This window comes from Panthera leo, chromosome B1 (assembly GCF_018350215.1).
Source record: "Panthera leo isolate Ple1 chromosome B1, P.leo_Ple1_pat1.1, whole genome shotgun sequence".
In the NCBI taxonomy this organism is placed as follows: Eukaryota; Metazoa; Chordata; class Mammalia; order Carnivora; family Felidae; genus Panthera; species Panthera leo.
This window is the reverse complement of record NC_056682.1, coordinates 192,664,106-192,684,348: the sequence shown is the minus strand read 5'-3', so window position 1 is coordinate 192,684,348 and position 20,243 is coordinate 192,664,106.

Below are 20,243 nucleotides of genomic sequence, written 5' to 3'. Positions count from 1 at the left end.
TCTGATTTAACTGAACTCCTCCAGGTATGGACAGGCTGGGATGGGGGAACACCCCGAGGAGGGAGGCACAGGCCGCTTTGAAGGAAACTAAGGTTCCAGGAAGCAGAGAAACAGCCCAAAGGCACCCAGCTAGTTAGTGTCCAGAGCAGAGATTCAAGCTTGTGTTGTCTCTCTATAGAATTCATCAGGAGATCATTACCGAGCGCTTGTTATTTGTACGAGGGAAGAAGGAAGAATGTAAACACAGCCAGCCCTTCTAGACTGTCTGGAATTGGCTCCTCTGAGCCCTTTCTCCTTAAGGGCCCCCTCACTAACTGGGTTTCCCAGCCGTTGCCAAAAGCAGGGATCACATTGGTCTGGCCACTGAGGCCCCCAAGACCACCAAGCAAGTCCAGTGCGACCGCCATCCTTTTGCAGAACTGTCTTCCGAGAGGCAGCTGAGCAGGGAGAAAACTCCAGGTTATAAGATTGCTTGGGGGCTACTAAATTCTACCACTGCATTTCTGTCTTGTTAATCCTGTGAAATCAACTTTCCAGTTTTGTGCTTCAGGGGGACCCAGGGAGTCGGATTCAAAGGAAGAGGGTGCTTATGGGCAAAAAGGATTTACCTTGAATAACTACATCAGAGGTAAAGAACAATGATTAAGTCCAGAGCAGGCCCCAGCACTCAGTTAGTCCCACCCCACCCCCCACCCCCGTCACCGCCAGGCCCTGGGGTGGGGGGGTGCTGCACCAGGACCAATGGGGGCTACATCGTGGGCATCGTGGGGCAGTTTTAACAAAGTGGGGAGGACAAGATTGTCATCTAGGAAAGACTCTCCAGACTCCAAGAGGCCTGTCAAATGCCTCCTGCCCCTCCAGGGGCAGCAGGGCCCATAACAGGGGCGCTGGCCTCTCCCCAAGAGGCCCCAAAAAGCTTCGGGAGGAGGAATTTTCAGCTGAAGCTCCTGCCTTGACGAGGAGAAGAGGGAGGGTCATTCCAGCAGATTCAGCTATTGGACAGGAACGGACTACAGGTATGATCCCACTCTCTCCCTTTTTTTTTTTTAACTTGAGGTTAAATTCACATAACATAATATTAACCATTTTAAAGTGTACAATTCACGGCACTTAGCACATTCGCAGCGCTGTGCAGGTACACCTGTCTTTGGTTCCAGAACCTCTTCAGAACAAAGCTCATTTCCCCCATTACCCCCTCCCAGCCCCTGGCGACCAGCAGTCCGCACCTGTCTCTGCGGATCTACCTGTTCTGATATTTCATATGCATGGAATTGTACCACAACCTACAGGGCATCAGGCTGAGGGCGGTTGAACTGTGGTTTTCCTTTTGATAGATCCCAAGCTTTGTTGAGACTTTTGTGTGTGTGCAGAAGTGATGCTTTTCATGGTGCAAACCCTGGACGTTGTCAAGAGCCTCTCCTCCTCCCGTCTTTCACAATCGGGATGCTAGTATCTCAGAGAAAAGCCTTCTATGTTACCCCCTTGCAAATGTTGACGAACATCTGGGCCGCTTGCCCGGTTGTGACCCTTGGGCTTAACCTCTTGGTCTCATGTCCTCACTTGTAAAATGCAGATGAGACAGTACCTCCTTCACGGGTTTATTGAGAGGAGGAACGAGTGAACACTACAGGTGGAGTGAAAGTGGGGTGAGCCACAGAATAAATGCTCAGTCAATGCCTACACTTCAGCTGTTATGTTTTTCCCAATGTAGGGACATAGGGAGTATCATATCTGTGGAAGGGAGAGCCAAAAGAACTTGCCAAAAGAAAGCAAATATGTATTTTTTTTTGAGTGCCTATGTTTGCTAAGTCATCATCACTGCTCCATTTCACGGAGGAGGAAACTGAGGCCCTGAGCGGTTAAGTGTGCCGGAGGTCACACAGCTAGTTAGGCTGAAGGCCTTGGGCGTTCCTCTATCTGGCCCCAGGGTCGCCTCCCGTGGATCAGAGGCCCCTAATCTGGGGTTTAGAATCACACAGTCAGGTCCCCTCACCTCTGTGCGGTTCCAAGCATCTAATTCCGCCTTCCTGGCTTCACAGGGCTGCTGTGGGCTTCCCGCCTGGCTTGTCGCCCTCGTCATCTGGCTGTGACCGGAGACACTCATGCAGTGCTTCCAAAAAGCAGAGCTACGGAAGCAGGCTTTCCAGTCACTGGGTTTCTGCCGCTGGAGCCGGCCGGGTACCGCTCGGAGACCGTACAAGGCCCTCGGGTGATGCCTTGCCCGGAAACCCCGGCTGCTGCCTGCTTGGGGCCAGGCACCTGGCCTGCCTTTACTCGCGCCATCTCATCAAAGTCTCCCGACTCCCTGGAGAAGGGGAAGCCTTCGGAAGCAAGAGGGAAAGGAGCCTCAGGCCCGGTAAAGCAAAGAAGATGTCTCAGGCTTGGCTTCTTGTCCAGCAACAGCACCGGCTCGCCGTGGTAGGTATTGGATCCTGTTGCCAAAGCAAGCCGATGGGCCGTGGAGCTTTCCCTGAGATTCCACAGGAGGATGGCGAGGCTGCAGCCTTTTCCCAGGATGCTAATTAAAACTGCAAGTCGACCAATGCAGCAGCATAAATAATTCAACTTGGAGGAGCATGGGGACCAGGGTTCACACGGCTGCTCAAATCCCTCCAGAGCTCGCAGTCCTGGTTCACATGCCCCAGAGAGGACAGCGTGCACCGGTGGGAGCTGCCCTGCCTCGCGGGGAAGCCTGGATGAGAGGCCTGCACGGTCGCCTTGGTCCTGGCAGCCCATGGAACCTGGGCGTGGCCACTGAGCCCCATCTGGGGGTGCTGCCCGGTCCGCCTATAGCTGCCAAAAGGGAGCTGAATCTGGAGGAACGATGTTCCTCCCCCTGATGGCGTTTCAAGCGCCCTCCAGTTTGGGGCTTGGCCTGGACTCATGTAGGCCTTCTGGTTTCTGATTCCCAGAGCGCCCACAGGTGAACTCTTCTGACACCAGCCTCCTGACATCACTACCTCTTCCGAGTAGAGTCCCAGGAACCTGGCTGGCACTGCCGGAGGGCCGCGGGCCCCACTCTCCACCTCAGTGGAACCCAGCTGGCAGCTGTCACATCACCCTGGGATCCTAGGAGGTCAGGGCAAGAAGTGCCAGAGGACCACCTTGGTCCTCTTCTGCATTTTCCACTGTCACCTTTTGGGGCCAGGCATTCCCTAAGTGACCAGCATGTCACCGTCCCCTGCACTCGTGAGGGGAACACTCTCGTGACCCTCACCTTCCAGAGAGACCAGCCGGGGTTCACGGAGGTTGTACGGGCTGCCCAAGAGCACACAGGGGTGGTGGTGAGGCCGGAGCCCACAGTCTTCATGAAGGTCCAAGTCTGCGTAGATCTGCTGGTCACAGGATGGCTTATGGAGCCACGCTCGGCAGTTGGGAGAAGAAACGAGAGGCTCGTGAGGAGGAGGAGGCAAGGATGTTTAGTTCCAAAGCCACGTCAGATGAAGAGAAGGGAGCACAGGAGACACCACAGCTGACAGCAGAATCTGTGGATAAACTGACGCCAGGGCTGAGTTTCTGGCATGAGTCTCTTAACTGTGGATGGCCGTGGGGGACTTGATTCGCGAGCTCAACACGCCCTCTCCTGCCTCTTCCTCACCCTGGACTAGACAGACTCCATCCTTGTGTCAGAGCATTCAGCAGTTCATGTGTTAGCTTGCTGTATTTTTTTCTTTTTTTTGAGAGAGAAGGGGAGGGGCGGAGAGAGAGAGAATCTGAAGCCGGTGCCACATTCAGCACAGAGCCCAACGCAGAGCTCCATCCCACGACCCTAGGATCACGACCTGCCTGGGCCAAAATCAAGAATTGGACGTTCAACCAACTGAGCCCCCCAGGCACCCCAGTTCCCTGTTTTTTCTGAACTAAGAACTGAACTGTGATGATGAGAGAGACCCATCAAAATAGTTTGACGTCACAGTGAACAAATACCACGACTCCGTCCTTCTCAGACAGGGACCTGATCCTCCTTGCTTTCTTCTGTTCACTATGCATTTTCCCCTGGTTTTCAAAGTGTGTATTCAAATCTCTTTTCAGATGTATATCTTACCTTGTGTACCATTATTCCTCCTGTTTTCAAAATAGAGGCTCACAGCGCTTGTCAAACATGAGCCATTCGTTTATTCCCTTGGAAGTACCAGGCCCTTCCCTGTGTGTCCCCGAATTCAACACAACGAAAAGCTTTCTGAAAAGGTGCATGTGTGGGGAGGGCATAGGGTACGCAGAATTTGAGCCTTGCTCATGGGAAAAACAGAACCTATAAAACTGAGGGATAGTCGCTTGGCTCTCACTGCTGGATAAAGCCCTCACTTCTTCCGGCACACAGACTTTTTATGAGATAACTAAAGTTTTATTTTAAAACCTTCTGTGTCCGTGATCTTTTTTCCACTCTGTGTGCAGAAAGAATCACCCACAAGTGAGTGAGCCAGCCTGCCTGCCCGGCACCCGCATCTCAGTTCACCCCTCTCTACACCTGTGGTCATACCCGATATGAAGTGTACTTGGTGCATTTTGTGGGGGCATTTACATGCTATCGTCGTGTTCCTGAATTTAGAAATTACAGAAGACTCGGAACGTATCCGTTGGGAATGTCAAGCACCCACGAGATGATGAGGTGGCTAAATGTGTATGGAACACTGTTGGTGTAACGGGTGTGGTCTTGACACAGGGAAAGGCTTGGAATGTCCACACCAGATAGACATGAGGGGTGTGCGATGCCTCAGGTGGTCTCTGTCCACCTGACCTCTTTCCTGGGCCTTTCTGAGCTAATGAAAAACTCACCTGATACACCTTGACAAATCTCCATCATTCATGACCCATGGGTGAGGCCCCCCAAGACATGGAGAAACTTCCAGAACTTTGACTTTACCTTGACTGAGGCATCAGAGTGACCACAGTTGCTCCCGACTCCAGACTCTACTCCTATTATACGTGTGGCACACCTTCCTGGTTGTATTCCACGGCTGTCCACACACTTCCCTTGGTGACAAAGCTCTGACTGGGTCTGGTATTCACTGTTCCATGTGCCCAGGGGAGCCGGCCCCTCTGTGGCCACAGGTGATGAAGGTGACCAAGTCTAAGCCAGTTGTGGTCATTTCATTTCCCGTGACCATGATCATTTAGGCAGCGGCATGGGAGGGGATCCTAGCTTCTGGCGTGAAAGGAGGGGTCCTTTGGAGATTTGGGGGAAAGAGTTTCCTCCCTGATGAAAAGGAGGTGAGGAGAAATCGCCCTTCCTGTTCTTGGACGTGATTCTATAAAGATAAGCTATTGGAGGCCGAGGCCACATCTTGTGGCAGTGAGATAGTTGCCGGTGAACCTAGCAGTGGTATAGGAAGTACCCACACCCTTGACCTCTCAAAACTAAACAACCTGCTCGCAGCCACCTTTGTACTACTTGTTATATTAGATAACAAATCCTTTGTTGCCGAAGCCATTGATTTCCAAACTTCAGTGTGTGTAAGGATCACTCAAGGAGTTTGTTATAACACAGAAATTCTGACTCAATGGGGCTGGAGTGAGGCCCATGAATTTGCATTTCTAACGTCTAGTGATACTGATGCTGGTCCAGGAACCACACTTGAAGTAGCCACGGCTTAAACTAATTTAAATTGCACGCTTGACTTCTTGCAACCCAAACCATCCTGGCTGCTAAGTGCTTTTGGAGGGTACGTGACAATGGATACTTTTGCTTCCTACTTGCAAAGCTCTGATGCGATCCTAGTTCATTTGATCCTCACCACACGCCTAGGAGGCAGCTGCTTTTGCAGAAGCAGGAAACCGAAGCTTAGAAACTTAGGTTTTCCGGAGCCCTTTTATTTGCGAGTGACGGAAACCTGGTTCCAAAGGAGTTTAAGCACAAAGGGAAAGTTGTTGACTCCGGTATCTAGACAGAATAGGGGCGAACCTAGGAACAGCTGAATCTGGTGGCTCATATTGTGTTGTTGGTCTCTTTCATTTTATTCTTAACTGCTGGCCAGCTTCCTTCAGGTAGCAGAGAACCTGACCACCGGCTACCCAAGGCTCCCATCCCATGACACTGGATTGGGACTCCAGAGGAGAGGGTTACTTTTGCCCAATGCCTGCACATAACCTCCTGCACCCCCTAAGAATGGACACAGGGAGAATCACGGGGGAGAGACAGTCACATCTAGGCCGAAGACGATATGGCTCCCATCAGGTGGGAGGCGTGAGGGTTGTGGAAAGCAGTTGGATGTGTTTAGATTCAGATACCATTGTAAGATTTCCATATAAACATGTTTAAAAATCAGAAGAGACTGCTGATTTATCAGAATTCTTTCTGCAGGGTTTGATCCTGAAAATGTGGTCCCTGTGATTATAGCTCTTATTTGACTCTGTAGCTTGTAAATACTGATTATTACCTCCCCCACTAGGTAATATGGACCCTGACAGCAAGAAACATTTAATTCGTTTTTTCCTCAGCAAAAATGTATTGGCCCTGCTGTGTGGCTCAGGGAATGTCACTGATGATGTTGAGTCTGTTCTAGTTAGGAGGTGGCATCTAGACAGTTTGACTCCAGGTGGGTCGGGTGTTCTGGGAGAGGCAGAAAGATCCACTTTATCACACTCTCCAGAAATGGGAAACTTGTTTAATCAAGTTAATTTTGTTAAACACACACACACACACACACACACACACACACACACACACACCAGTTAAGAATGGGTTTGATTACATATACCAATATAGGGCTTAAATAGATAGTTAGAAGGAAGGAAGGAGGGGAGAAAAGATGCTGAGAAGGCCACCAGCCATACCTATCATAATCTATATGTGTAATAAGATGCTCTGAGATTAGACCTAGTACTTTTGAAACTTCAATGCACAGAAGTGGGAACAAACCACTATTTTCGCCTAAAAGCTGAAGTCTTCCTATCGCCCTAGGGCAGACGTCATCTTTTGGCAAAGACTGCACATTGATTTTGCAAGGACCCTGTAATAAGTCTCCCATCATCCAACAGAAAAGGTCAGAGTCTCTTCTGAACTGAAGGAATTCTGAGCAAGTTGTTGCAACCCACTGGTTGCAAAGTGACATGGGTAGATGTGTCCATGGAAGGCAGTGTTGTCTTTTTTTGGAAATCCACGTTTGATCCTTCCTTTGGCGTTGAAGATGAAAGATCCCTGGATCTAGCAGGGAGAAACGGCAAAGGCTGTCATCCCATTTCGGAGACCAAGCTGGTAAGAGGTAAGATCCCTTGAGGGATCCCTCAAGGTAGGACTTGGCCTCTGGATCTCTGGAGCCATAATATTTTGTATCTTGTTTAAGTGATTTCTTTTTTGTTTTGATTGCTTTTTGAGAATATTGCCTACAGGAATAATTTATTAACTATCTGAGCCTGGTCTCAGCGGTGGTCTGGGGATTAGGGAGGAAGTAGTCATGCTCGGGAAGGCAGCGATTATAAAATAGTAGGGATATCTCTAGGGAACGAGCTAGATTCGGAGAGGTTGTTGGAAGAGGAAGTGACAAGGGACATGTAGGGCAGGTTTTGAAACACGCTTGTCTCCCTCTGGGACCTCTGGGTGGGAACCTATTGAAGCCCTGTATCCTGCTAAATGGATTATTTGGGGCATCACCTTACCTTGGCTATTTAAGGGGAGATTTTCTCGTAGATTGAGCAATTTGGGAATACCTGGGGAAATACTAAAGGGTCACGAAGTTTGACTTTGTTCTCAGTGTTTGTTCACATATATGATTACATTTGGCCTTGCCCTTTGGGAGGCTAAAGAGCCAAGTATCTACCTCTTCGTCATATCTGGCGTCTCTGAGCTTATTTAAAGATGCATTTTATCCTTCTACACCAAGAAAAGGCTAAATTTGTGTGCATGCAATGAAAACGGAGGGGTGCTGGACAATCAGGTGTGATTTTATTCCCTCGAAAGCAAATAATATTGCTCCATTACCACATTCCTAGATCCAAACTTTGAGAACACATTTTTTTCAAAGGATGATGCAAAGCAGTAAGTACACCCCCAAATGAAATTGCAAGAAGGGCAATAACCTTAAGGGCACCTCTGCAAATATTAATGAAGCATCTTCTTTCTTTGGTCCTAATCCGTAAGCCTTTGATTTCTTATTCTTGTCATGTTGCACTTAGGTGGAACTTCTGGTACAATGTTAAACAGCAAAGGTGAGTGAGGACTTCTTTGTCTTGTCTCCAGTCTGAGGGGGAAACAGTTCAGTTTCTCATCATCAAATATGATGTTAGCTATAGGGTCTTTTCATATTCCCTTATTGTATTAAAGAGGTTCCCTTCTATTCCTAGATTTTTAAGAGTTTTCATTATTACATGATTGTATGGTTTTTTTTCTTAAGTCTGTTAAAATTACATTGATTGAGGGGCACCTGGGTGGCTCAGTCCATAAAGCGTCCGACTTCAGCTCAGGTCATGATCTCATGGCTTGTGAGTTCAAGCCCTGCGTTGGGCTCTGTGCTGACAGCTCAGAGTCTGGAGCCTGCTTCCAGTTCTGTGTCCCTCTCTCACTCTGCCCCTCCCCCACTCATGCTCTCTCTCTCTCTCTCTCTCTCTCTCTCTCTGTCAAGAATAAATAAAAAACATTTAAAAATTTTTAAAAAACTACATTGATTTATGACTGTTGAATCAGGCTTGTATTCCTGATTCCTGAATCACACTTGGTTGTAATGTGTTATCCTTTTTATATATTTCTGGGTTTTATTTGTCAATATTTTGTTAAGAACTTTTGCATTCATATTCATGAGAGATAATTGGTCCACAGTTTTCATTTACTGTAATGTTTTTATCTGCTTTTGGTATTCGGGTAATTCTGCTCTCTAAAAATGAGAATGGAAGTTTTCTGAACAAAAATTTGTAGAGAATTGGTAATGTTTTTTTCTTAAATGTTTGATAGAACTCACCAGTGAAATTCCAGTGTTTTCTTTTTCTGTAAGAGCTTTAATTATCAGTTCGATTTCTTTAATATAAAGATATGAAGGTTACCATTTTCCTATGTGAGTTTTGATATCTGTTTCTTTCAAGGAATTGGTCTGTTTCATCTAAGTTATCAAATTTGTGAGGAAGTATCTTCTTTGAGTGCCTAAAGCTTTGGTTTGTGAAATTGCTTCTGTGAAGTTGCCTGAGCATCAGAAACCAAGCTCTCAACTCAAGTAGGTGAAAAGATGATAAATCTTTATTTTAATCGCTACTCTCAGAGTTTGGGAAAAGCCTGGTAATTAATTTGCTGGCAACGTCAGCCATACTTCTCCCGACGGAGTTGGCCTAACATATCTTCCTTTCTCAAGAGTGGAAAGTGAGCATTTATTTTGTATAACAAATGAGCGGGATAGTGACTTAGCAGCTGCACAGCAGCTGGGGGTGATGATACAGAGTTCCTACACTACCATTTCAAGCTTTAAAATTGACTACTAAGTTGTGGGGCATCTTGGTGGCTCAGTTGGTTAAGTGTCTGTCTTAGGCCTAAGCATGATCTCACTGTCCCCGAGTTCGAGCCCCACGTCTTTGTTGACTACTAAGTTGTTTTACTAACAAAAATGTAACATTGCTTTTTTTTTAGTTTTCAAAAAAATTTTTTAATGTTTATTTATTTTTGAGAGAGAGACAGAGCATGAGCGGGGGAGGGGCAGAGAGAGAGGGAGACACAGAATCCGAAGCAGGCTCCAGGCTCCGAGCTGTCAGCACAGAGCCCGATGTGGGGCTCAAACCCATGAACTGGGAGATCGTGACCTGGGCTGAAGTCGGACGCTTAACTGACTGAGCCACCCTGGTGCTCCTAAAATTAATGTATTTTGGATACAATATCAGATTTATTTTTTATTGCCTGATTTTATTCTACTATGAGTGTAATATTCAGCTTTTGCTTTACCAAAGACTGATTTTTACCATTTGCCAATTAAGAATTTGGCCAAATACAGGGGTACCTGAGTGGCTCAGTCAGTTCAGTGTCTGACTTCAGCTCAGGTCCTGATCTTGTGAATTCGAGCCCCGTGTTGGCTTGCTGTTGTCAGCCTGTCAGCACAGAGCCTGCCTCAGATCCTCTGTCCCCTTCTCTCTGCCCCTCCCCGACTTGTGCTCTCCCGAAAATAAATAATAATAATAATAAAATCATTTGGTCAAATACCTAATCACTGTGCCTCAAAAATGCACACACTTGAACGTACACACACCCCTCATGATCTCAAGGTCTTTAACTCTCACCAGGCTGTACTTACGATCCCACTGAGGATAATCTCTATGGTTTTCAAGGAGTGCTTTTGTTTACATTTACATTCTGGGCCTTTCTTACCTTAAAGTGCATAATAACTGGGTCATAATGAACCTCAAATTTTAGCTTCCAAATTATTTTCAGGTCCCCGGGACTCTACTCAGTAGCTTAAGTCTTGAATCTGACTTGTTTTGCCAAAATCCCACCCCTCTTTTTAATTCTCTTGCAAGCATCCTCCGGCACTTTCGGTGGCTGTGTAAACCCACCCCTCCCTTGGTTCATAGAAAGACAGGGAAATCACAACGGGAGCTCGCCTGCAATGTCTGTGACTCATCTCACATCTGTATCATTTAGGCCTTAGGATTAGCCTTCCTACATGTGACCAAACCATTAATTGACAGTGGTCTAAACAAGACAGATGTTTACCTCTTCCTTATGTAAATGGACTCTAGAGACGGACTGTCCAGAGGCCAGAACAAGGCACAATAGAAGAAGCAAAAGGGTACACTCTCTTCCTTGTACTGAGCCTTCTTGGAAGTTCCACATAAGACTTTTGTTTGTGTTATGGCTGCAGAGATGCTTCTTGTCCACGAACACTAACCTCCTTAGAAACAGAACATCCCCATTTTTAGCGGGGTTCATAATTGTGTGAAATAAAAGCTATCTCAGACCTCTAGCCAATGGAAAGGAGACAGACTGTCATGTCTAACATTTAGAAAGTATCCTTAAGGACAGGAGCATGCCTTTCTTCCTCCCTCCTTCTCCTGCTGGCTAGAATGGAGAAATGTTTGCTAGAGCTCAGAAGGCATGTTGGACCATGGGGTGGAAGCTATATATTAAGGGTGTGAAGCAACAAGACAGAAGGAGTCTAGGTCCTTGACAATCCTGGAACAGCTCTACAAGATTTGGTTTGCATCCAAGCAGACTGTTTTCTTTTGAGAGAGACATAAACTCCGATTTTGTTATTTTGACCCTTGTAGCAGCTGAACAAATATCACAACGTACACAGATGGATAATGCATCCAAACTGGAAGATTGGGGGTTGGAACTGGAGAGCCACGCCCTAGTTGGGGGCACTGAGCGCAATCTCCAGGGAGCGTTCAGTAACTTTGCATAATTTTCCAGCCCAGCCTCCTATTCAGAGATTCCGATACAACCCCCGCCCCCATCCTATCTGAAATAATATAGGAACGATGTCACTGATGGACATGTGTTAGATGTGATAACAATGTGGAGGCAGGAAAGAACTTGAGACGAATTAAGCTGGAAGGCTGATGGTGACATGGGCAGAGTCAGGAGGACAAGAAGGGGAGGTGGATGGTCCGAGCTGATGGCATCCACGTGGTGATGCCCAGCAGCCGGTAGAGCAGCCATCTCAGAAGCCTCCTCAGGGAGTTTTGCTTGAAGGCATGAGAGGAAGCTGGTGAATCTACAAAGGAGGGCAGCCCCAAGAGGGAACTCACCCTGGAACACATCTGGGGTTGAAGGGCAGAGAGGAAGTAGAGAGATTCAGTCAATGGAAGAGACGAAGAGGAAAGCAGCCTGAGGAAGGGCAAACTGGGCATTGTAAGATGTTCAAGGGCAGGAACAGGTCTGGGGGGAAGGAGAAATGGAGTGGAAGCACCAAGAAATCAGTCAAGTGGGGCTGGCAGCAGCAGAGCAGGGGGGTAGGTCTGGTATTCCGGCGAGGGTGTTGCTCAGGGGCTATTACAAGTGGGACAGATGGTGGTTTCACTAAGTCGAAGTCAAAATAAACAGTAAAAATAAATAAATAAATAAATAAATAATAAATAAATAAAAGGCAGCTGTGAAAATAACTTTGATGGATTGGACCATTTGCTAGTAAAACAAAGGTTATAACCAGCCCTTACATTTGCATGATGCTTGGTGCCTTCCGGGCAGGACAGGCGACATAATTTGTAGGGCCTGACGTGAAATCAAAATGTGGGTCCCTGCTTAAAAATGACTAAGAATTTCAAGATGGTGACAGCGGAGCATTGGAACAGGTGTGAAGCGCTGTGTGACTGCACAGGTTGCACGCCCGGTGAAGCCCGCCTGCTTCCGAGCAGTTTCCTCCTCTAATTTCAGAGAGAATCTTCGAGATGCTCTACCCCATCCAAGTCATTTGGAGTGGATAGCTCTTTTTTTGCTGTTCAGACCACCCCTCTTGTCTAGGGGATGGAGGGACTCCCCCACTGAACTGGTGCAGGTGGGAGGCATGGCCCCTCCACCACGAAAACCTTCTCCCAGCCCCCAGGACACCAGGGATCCAAGGACACACGTGATCCAAGCTAAGCTCATCAGATGCTTCCTCACGGGATTTCAATTTTTTTGCATTACTCTTAGGATGCAGGACTCCCAGAGATGCTTCTCTGTGGCAGTGGCAGAATCAAGAGGCCGGGACAGAGGCGAGGATCCAGACAGAGCAGAGGTGAGTGTCCAGCGGGAACCAGGGGTAGTGTCCCAGCCCACGTTTCCCTGGGAGCTGCTCTTGGATGCCCTGCTACTGACCACTCCTTCCTGTTGCCCCTTTTCCAACATGTAAGTTCAGGAGAGTCCCCAAGGCCACCCTCAGGTTCAGCAACGCGGACATACTCACGTTGACGCTTTTCTACCGTGAAAGCTCATAGATTAAAATCATCACTAAGAAGAGGAGGCCAGTGGAGGGGCCAGGAGGGCTCCAGGAGCAAGCGTCCCCTTGTCATCTCCCATGGGAGTTATGGGCAGCCTTTACTTCTCCCACCAACCGCGTGTGACAATCCTATGCTCTGAGTATTGACGCCAAGGGCACTCACCCAAGTCTTGGTAGCCAGAGTTTCTATGAGTGCTCACCATGTCGACACAGCTGACTGCCCTGCCCACAAGACTGACTTTAGTATCCAGTCCCTCCAGAGGCTGAGCTGATACTGTGTGGCCCGAGGCCCCGGCAGAGTTCACAGTGTTAATGTGGACTATCTGGCACGGCTCGAGAACCCCCAGTAAATAAAGACCTTCTTATCGAGCAGAACATCCCAAGGGCTTAGTGGTTACCTCCCAGGAGCTAGAGGCAAAGGCTACACCCTTCTCCGGGCAAGGTTAGTTACTGCACACCACGCGGTCCCCAGCTTTCCCATCCATTTCTCCAGGTCCCCAAGCCCTTCTGGGAAGCCCTTCCAAAGCATCTAGCTGCCTGGATCTTCTAGATGCCTCCTGAGGTAAGCACAGCCGGTGCTGTGATCTCTGTTTCCCAGATGACTCAGCTGAGGCCCAGATGGACCCAAAGTCGCACAGATCGTTCTGAGGCGTCATGTCCGGTGACCTAGCCCCGTGTCCTTTTGGCTGCACCTAGAGGCCCAGGGGCAGGAATTACTCCACTGGGCAGCAGCTGCCCAAGAAGAATCAGTCATTGGAAAGGTCAGGAGATGGAGGTCATCTGAAATTCACCTCAAATATCTGAGGATGTGAATTTTTCTTTTTTTTTAACTTATTTTTATTTTTTTATTAATTTAATTTTTTTTTAAATTTACATCCAAATTAGTTAGCATATAGTGCAAAAATGATTTCAGGAATAGATTCCTTAATGCCCCTTACCCCTTTAGCCCATCCTGCCCACACCCCCTCCAATAACCCTCTATTTGTTTTCCATATTTATGAGTCTCTTATGCTTTGTCCCTCTCCCTGTCTTTATATTCTTTTTGTTTCCCTTCCCTTATGTTCATCTGTTTGTATCTTAAAGTCCTCATATGAGCGAAGTCATATGATATTTGTCTTTCTCTGACTGAATAATTTCACTTAGCATAATACCCTCCAGTTCCATCCATGTAGTTGCAAATGGCAAGATTTCATCCTTTTTGATTGCTGAGTAACACTCCATTGTACATATATACCACATCTTCTTTACCCATTCATCCATCAGTGGACATTTGGGCTCCTTCCATACTTTGGCTATTGTTGAAAGTGCTGCTATAAACATGGGGGTGCATGTGTCCCTTCAAAACAGCATACCTATATCCCTTGGATAAATACCTAGTAGTGCAATTGCTGGGTCGTAGGGTAGTTCTATTTTTAACTTTTTGAGGAACCTCCATACCGTTCTCCAGAGTGGTTGCACCAGCTTGCATTCCCAGAGGATATGAATGTTTCAAAACCCATCTAAGCCTGCTGAAATTAACCAAGGCTTGGCCATCCACTGGTGTTCTCAGGAGAGTATAGAGGCAGTTTGTGGATAAATTTCTGTAGATATTTACAAGTTTCCAAAAATACTCTCCCTTTTCTATGTTGGGGAAGCTGGCCAGTCTTCCTGGGAGACATGGCAATACCAGGGGGCATCCTACATCCACTGAATGGAAAACAAGCCTTTAGCAACTAGATGACTTCCCCGGGCCACTCGTCCCCCACCCTGACCTAGAGGTGAAAGTCCTTTGTGAAGCACAAGATTTGTCTCCTAGCCAGGAGGGCAATTGGCCCTACCGCCAGCTGGTCCCATCTGCAGCGTGGAGCCCTGGGAGAGAGACGATCACTAAGGTAACCACAAAGCCCCAAGGGTGGGCAGATGCAGACACACAGCAGCTGCCACGGCTGGGCACACAGCCTGTGCCCTGCTCTGGAGGGACTCCCGCGGGCCTTCCGCCAGCTGAGGCCTCAGACCCGGGGCATGCAGGGTTGCCTGGAGAGAGCTGCTTGCATAGAGGCTTCCTGGTCTCTGCAACGCTCTGTTGGATCCGAGAAAACCCTGGCATCTCTGAGACCCATCTCTTCCCACTGGGGAGACCGAGGCCACAACTGGGAACTTACATTTAGCAGCAGAGCTGGGACTTAAAGTTGATGTTCCTGACGCCTAGTCCTCCTTTAGGCATGACTGTTGGAGGCAGTGGGCTCTCCAGGATCTCATAGAAAGGGGCTGGGTACCCCTGCAGTGGATGGTGCATACATGCATTCGTTCAGTAGACGCTGAATGTCTACTGTGTTCTTTTCCCAGAGCTACCATCACAAATTATCGCAAACTTATTCTTGTGCAGTTCTGGAGGCAGGAAGTCCAAAATCAAGGTGCTCACAGAGCCGTGTTCCCTCTGAGGGGGATCCCTGGGAGACTCCTTCCCTGTCTCTTCCAGGTTCTGCTGCTTCCCAATGTTCTTGGCTTATAGTTGCATGTGTCTGAACCACGTCTGTCTTGATGTGGCCATCTCGTCTGTGTCTCCTCCCTTTCTCTTGTAAGACATGTGCCATGGTTTTAGGGCCCACTACTTTTTTAAATGTTTATTTATTTTGAGAGAGAGTGAGAGAGGGGAGAGGCAGAGGGAAAGAGAGAGAAAATCCCAAGCAGCCTCTGCACCGTCAGTGCGGAGCCTGATGCAAGGCTCGAACTCACCAACTGTGAGATCATGACCTGAGCCGAAGTCAAATGCTCAACCAATGGAGCCACCCAGGGGCCCCCTAGGGCCCACCTTAATCTGGGATCATCTCATTCCAAGTTCCTTAACTTACTTATATCTGCAAAAACCTTTTCTCCAAATAAGGCCACACACATAGTTTCTGGTGGGCATATCTTTTTGGAGGGTGGGGGGAGGGGGTGTACCATTCAACCCAGTATACCTACCACGTGACACACTCTAACCCTGTCTAAACCTTGGATACAGCAGGAAGTGCGGCTTCACAAAGTTTGTATTCTGGTGGGGGAGAGGTAAACAAACAAACTACAATTTAATGTAATTTCTGATAGAACCACTCTGAAGCGTACTTGGGACGGGTAAAGGGGCAGAGATGATCCGGGGCGGGGGGGGTGATCTCTTCAAAATAAAGTAGTTGGAGGAGTCTTCTTGGAGGATGCAATGCAATGAGAGGGATGGTGGTCGGCTCATGTCAATCCCACACGCACAGACCCCCACCTATCCAAGCCCAGCAGCCTGGTAGGCAATATTATGGAAACTCGGAGAAAGTAAAAATTTGGTAGCTTGTCTTTTATAGAGCATGCACAGGAATACAGCTTTTGGGGAGCCTTTGTGGCTGCAAGTGTCTGCGCAGCAATGAGAAATGAAACGGTAGTAGTGGCATGGAAGATGCTGGAATTTGGACATTTAAGACTGCCTGTTATTGAGTAGTGTGAACGAGGCACTATATCCATCTTCCAGCACGCTAGACAAGACTTCTACTGTCTGGAGAGGTTTCCTGAACGTCTCCAATTGAAGGTAATGGGTTCTCACATGTCCTGTAAGGGGGTGGTAGTCACATTCCCCCTAGGAATGCCCATATCTGCAAAAACCTGTGACCCCGGCTCACCATGCTCCTCCTGGGTGAGCAATTCAGAGACTGATCAAAGGTTATCCTTTTTTTTTCTAATGTTTAAAATGTTTATTTATTTATTGAGAGAGAGAGACAGAGAGAGAGAGACAGAGAGAGAGAGAAAGGACAGAGGGAGAGAATACCAAGCAGGCTCTGCACTGTCAGCACAGAGCCCCACACGAGGCTTAAACTCACAAAGTGTGAGATCATGATGTGAGCTGAAACCAAGAGTCAGATGCTTAATTGACTGAGACACTCAGGCGCCCCTCACAGTCTGTCCCTTAAAGCAAATTCACAGATGTGGAGAATGTGTGTTTCTCCTTCTCTCCCAAAGGAAAAAGAAACAGGCGAGCTCCTCATCCCAAAAAGGGGCAGGGGACTGGAGGAGAAACCCTGGGAGAGGTGAAGGGTGCAAGTGGGCCAGTCTGGCATCGCTGGACTCAGCACTGAATGTCTCCTGAGCTGCTGGAGAGCAGGCCAGGGGCCACCACAAGACCAGAGCGCAGTGTGGTGACAAGTGGCACCCCTTCCCTGGATGCACAAGGAGCAGTGAGGGCAGCAAAGAGAGCGTCCTGCATTCCGAGAGGCTAGTGGGGCCAGAATCATGGGAGTCTTCTTGTGGCCAAGCAATTGCCAAGGAAGGACCCAGACCAGAGTCACCCTGGAGAAGACACTGCCCTGGGGGCTGCTTGCTGAGGCAGGGGACCTCCATGGTGAACTTCAGGGAATGTATCTCCCATGCCAGGGGGTCCTGGGGGTGCAGGGATGGGAGTGAGCAGGTGGGTATCTTTGAACCCACAAAAGCACTCCCCAAAAGACAGAGGACAAAGAGGGCTGTTATGTACGAGTTGACCTGTGTCCCTCCAATAGATATGATGAAGTCCACAACCCTCCAGTACCTGTGAACATGACCTAATTTGGGAATGAGGTTATGGCTAATGTAATTAGTTAAGATGTGGTCATACTGGAGTAGGGCAGACCCTTGATCCACTGTGTCCTTATAGGAAGAGGGAAATTTGGACACTCAGAGAGGAACAGGGCATTTGAAGACAGAGGCAGGGACTGGAGTGATATGGCCACAAGCCAAGGGAGGCTGGAGCCACCAGAAGCTGGAAGAGGCAAGGAAGGATCCTCCCCTAGAGATTTTAGGGGGAGCGTGGCTTTGCCCAAACCTTGATTTTGGATCTCTAGCCTGCAGAACTGTGAAAGAATAAAGCTCTGTTGATTTAAGCCAGATTGTTCTGTTGATTAAGCCAGATTGTGGTAATTAGTTATGGCAGCCCTAGGAAATTAACATAAGGACCAACCTTTGGGGAGCCACCCCAGCAGGTGTCAGTGGCCAGAGGAATATCCGACAGGAGTCCAGCAGGACTGGCTTGTCTTCACATCTTCTGTCCCCTTGACTACCCTTCTCCCCCTAATTCCAGAGAAGCCGAATAACAAGGCATAGTGGGGAGAAGAAAGGAAACAGATGAGCTGAAGGACACCCCCCTGCTCCATTTCCGCTGCTCTTCTGCCTGAGCTGGGGGGAGAGGCACTGCTTTGAATGAGATGTGAGATGAAAAAAAAAAGGAAAAGAAATTTCTGGCTTAAGTTGCACTGGAATCTTTTTTGCTACCTGAACATGACCAGAACAAGCCATAGGATCCACCTTAATGTGGGAAGCTGCCTCAAGGAGCCAGGACTAGGAAAGAACCCACAGGAAACACACAGGTAGAAATAGCTGATGGGCCCCAAGCCTCCACGGGTGCCGAAGTTGTCTCCAGCAGACTGCGAGAGGCAGCCAAAAGTTTTCTGGGATTCTCTGCCATTCCTTGGGCTTTTCCATAAATGGAAGGAACCCTCCTCAGTTCAGCTTCACAGAAGTCTCGGATTCCTCCACTCCGAGAGCTGAAACCTAACCTAGAGCCCGGGTCACTGCAGGGAAACGATCCAGACCTCAAGGGATGGCCAAACACTTGCTCAGGCAACAGCTTCACCTGGAGGCTGGCCAACGGACGTCATGTACTGGCCAGGGCGACACTCTGGGGCAGGGAAGTGCTTTCAGGGGGGAAAACCTGCGAGATGGTAGATAGTGACAGAAATGCCAGTGTAAACAAGCAAGTCTTCTGGCATGAAGGCTTGGGTGTTCGAGGCGGATGGCGTGGGGCTTTGTTCCTGGCCAGTTGTGCAGTCTGGGTAAGTGGCTTTACTGTCAGGATTAGCTGTAGGAAACAAAAACCGTCTAGTGGTTTCTAAGCAAAAAGAGACCTTGTACAGGGAATTGAGTGCTTACAAAATCGTCTGAAGGCTGTTGAGGAGTGAGGGGTTCTAGACTGGGTCTCCAGGAGCGTTTAAAGAGTAGCTGGGATTTGTTTCGATCAAGTATGGTGAGACATACGGGCATAGAAGGGACTGTCATGAAGGAAGAAGCGTGTTATCGTCACAGAGCCCTGCAGCACGCTATGCGGGGCCACAGAGGGAAGTGTCTGGGTCCGTAGGGAGGTAGAGTGAGCAAGTGGAAGTGTGGACAAGAACCCTTCTCATAGTTTGCAGGGAAGACATGTGCTACAGGACAAGCAGGCTTGGGATTGGCTAGGGTGCATAATTTCAGCGGACTCTGGGGCATGGGTGCTGACCCTTGTTGTCTGTACCTGGCCCTCTGGTGATTAAGTCAGGTAGATTGTGGCTGAGGTGAGACCTTATTGAGAAGGTGGTTGTGGCAGGGGCTCTGGATTGGTTGGTTTGCACAGGAAAGACTTTTTTTTTTTTTTTTACAAGTCAGCCATTTCATATCTCCAGGAATTAGCTATCCTGGGGAGGAATGGTCCTCCAGGGCCACGATGTCAAAGCATCAGGAACACAGAATGAAATGATTTAATTAATACAGGAGGGCTTTCTTTATTTCTGTAGAACTGACTGATGAGATGAAGAATGGTTTCTGTAACCTTCTGGAAGGCAAGGAAACAGAAGGCCGCAAGGAAACTACTGAGCCCAAGAGAGTGAAGAAACCAAGAGTTGGATGCTCAACCGACTGAGCCACCCAGGTGCCCCCCAAAAGACAGACTCTTAAATACTGAGAACAAATTGGTGGCTGACAGAGGCGAGGTGGGTGAGGGGGTGGGTGAAATAGGTGAAGAGATCAAGAGTACATTTGTCATCATGAGCACTGAGTAATGTATAGAATCATATTTACGCCTGAAAGTATAATAGTGCATGCTAATTATACCTGAATAAAAAAATAAAAGTAAAGGGAAGATACACGAATAGACAAAAATTAAGGCCTATATTTTAAAAACCACATAAGGGAGGGGCACCTGGGTGGCTCAGTCGGTTAAGCGTCTGACTTCGGCTCAGGTCATGATCTCCTGCTTTGTGAGTTCGAGCCCCACGTCGGGGTCTGTGCTGACAGCTCGGATCCTGGAGCCTGCTTCGGATTCTGTGTCTCCTTCTTTCTCTGCCCCTCCCCGACTTGTGCTCTGTCTCTCTCTATCAAAAATAAATAAATGTAATAAAAATTTAAAAATCACATAAGGGAAAGAAATCAGAGTCTGATCCCATATACGTGATCACTCAGCAGTCTGACCCATATGCATGCAGTTTCTGTAAACAGAAACTTCTTATATAGATAGTTTCATGTTATAGGGTTTTAACCTGTTTTTCTTCACTCAGCAACATGCTGTAAACATTTTTCTAGGTCAAAAAAGACTTTATTACATTTTATGATATCTGCATGTAAATCCGTTATGTAGATGAACTACAATTTATTTAAACACTCCACATTCTCAGACATCATCTTAATTTGTGTTAG